We start from the raw sequence: 2,500 nt of genomic DNA, 5'->3' as shown, positions 1-2,500 counted from the left end.
TGCAACATTAATCCTGCTATATAGTGCCATCACTCCTGGTAAAGTGTTAATTATCGTTTGAAACAATTTGCCATTTATCTAATAGCCCGCTATTCACGACTTCATTGCCAAATTAATGGGTCGGTATTTGAAGTTACTCATTGTATAAAATGGGAAAAAATAAACGTAACTTGATTTTGAAATAACAGAACACTTGCCTGCACTAACTTCAATAACTATGAAGAGGTCTTCAGGAACTTTAATATAACTTTTCTGTCAATACAAACACACAAAGTCCTTGAAAACACAAGCAAGCTAACCCTCAAGTAAAATATAATTAATTGTCCCTTTGTGTTCTATAGTTGCCATTAATCCACTCTAAATAAAGGTACCATTAAACCATGGATGAATGTTTGCCGAAATACTGTGCATTGCCAAAAAGAAACTATTTACACGAGTTTCTTAAAAGCCATGTGCAGTTTTCTCTCATTCATGCTATGTGCTGGTAATGTTCTGGGATATTCCAAGCGAAATATATATTCCTTTTTTTCTAAATATCCAGAAATATTCTACATTAAGTGAAAAAAAAAACATGATTGTTTTACTGTGACTATTTCCCAATATTCTTATATGTAAACTCTATTCTGGGTTTCCTGGGAACGACGGAAATGTTACATGACTAAATTTTCAATCCAAAGTATTTTCTCCATTAATTAGAAGAAAAAAAAAATTATTTACTGTGACTATGTCTTGTGTTTATTTGGGTTTCCTGGCGAGAGACAAAAATATTCTAAATACCCAGGAATATTCATCACTGACTGAAAGAGAGCCATAGCCGTTTTAAAATGACTGGTGCAATATCTGCAAAATCTCTAGTGGGTTGCAACGGTCAAGAAAACAAGCATCATAAAAAATTATTGTTTTATTATCCCTACGGGCACAGGTTTTTCACCTTCCACCTTATGTAATAAAATCAAGCTTTATTACCCTGTATATACAGATATTTATAACAATTTATTCAAGTCAACAACAATACAAATAATTTAATGGTACTCAATTCTTTACACGAGTTATAATGGCATTTAAACTCGATTTACATACCTTTAAACAAATAAAATATATATAAGAACACAAAGAGCGTAAGTATGATCAATGACTAATTTTTTTTTATGTCAAGCATCAATAATATCATTATTTTACATAAATTTCTTCTGCTTTAGCTTATTTACAGACGATACATATCAGATCGTATAATGAGAAACATATTTCACAAGAAGACATATACTCTCAGAAATATACTTTGATCCTCTCATGCTATTCTTCCATTTCACAAGGTATACAATTCCTAAAACACAATTATAAAAAGAGGATGGCCATAATAGAAATAAAAAGGTTTTCCGGAACTTCTACACTGCCTATAAAATAATATCACTCAAACGCCATTAATTTAGACAATTAAAGAGTGATGCATTTAAAAATCCAACTTCTCATTTTATGACCTGACTCTTCAAAAAAAAAATCTATAAGTACCATCATTTTTTTTCCATACTTATTAGTATAAGCTTCAATCCAAAGTATTACTCGATTGTGTGACAAAACCTAATCACTGCAGAATCACAGGTAGCTTGTGAGTCACCCACACCTGGATGAATTTCCACTTCTAAAAAAAAAAAAAAAAAAAAAAAAAAATAAGAAGAAAAAAATCAAGGAAAACAAATACCACTAGATACCTCTTCTAAAAATAAAGAATCTCAAAACAGAGCAAAAAAGAGAGAAAAGAAAAAATCATTTCCTCTCATGACCTCTTCTAAAAAAAAAATCAAAATATAGAAGAAGAAAAAAAAACGAGAAAAGGGAAAAATAATCTCCAGTAATAAGCCTTCCCTAGTATCCTGTATCACAACCAATCACCAAGCTACATGTGGTGGAACAGTCAGGGTCACTGTCATCGCAGCACAAACCAAGGAATTAAAGGCACGAATTAAAGGTGTCAAGGTATGTAGAGAGGGGAGTGTGTCTGCCACGTGTAGAAGCCCCAGCGCCCCACACTGGCTACGTAGATACAATATTGGAGGTAGATGCTTAAGAAACCCTCGAACACATCTCACGGACAATAATTTACGTTTGACAAGGGAAGCGGAATATGATGTTCTACTGAGTGCATAAATATAGTGTTTGCTTTCAGCTACTAGAGTATTATCCATAGAGATTCTCCGTATCGTAATCACTAACATTAACTTTGGTCTAATTATGTCTTACAACATAATTTTATTTTATCACTATACAATGTAGGTCATCACAGATTTCCAAGCAAATGTAAGCCACGTTGGAACCTGAATAATTAGCATCATTAGACGAATATTCAAAATATTGGAAGCATAAATTCAATAGCACTGACAGACTCCTTTTTATCTTTCTGATATATATATATATATATATATATATATATATATATATATATATATATATATATATATATATATATATATATATCAGAATACCAAACATTTTGCTCAACAAT

This window comes from Penaeus monodon, chromosome 13, assembly GCF_015228065.2.
Source record: "Penaeus monodon isolate SGIC_2016 chromosome 13, NSTDA_Pmon_1, whole genome shotgun sequence".
Lineage (NCBI taxonomy): Eukaryota > Metazoa > Arthropoda > Malacostraca > Decapoda > Penaeidae > Penaeus > Penaeus monodon.
Note: the sequence above shows the minus strand (reverse complement) of the source record.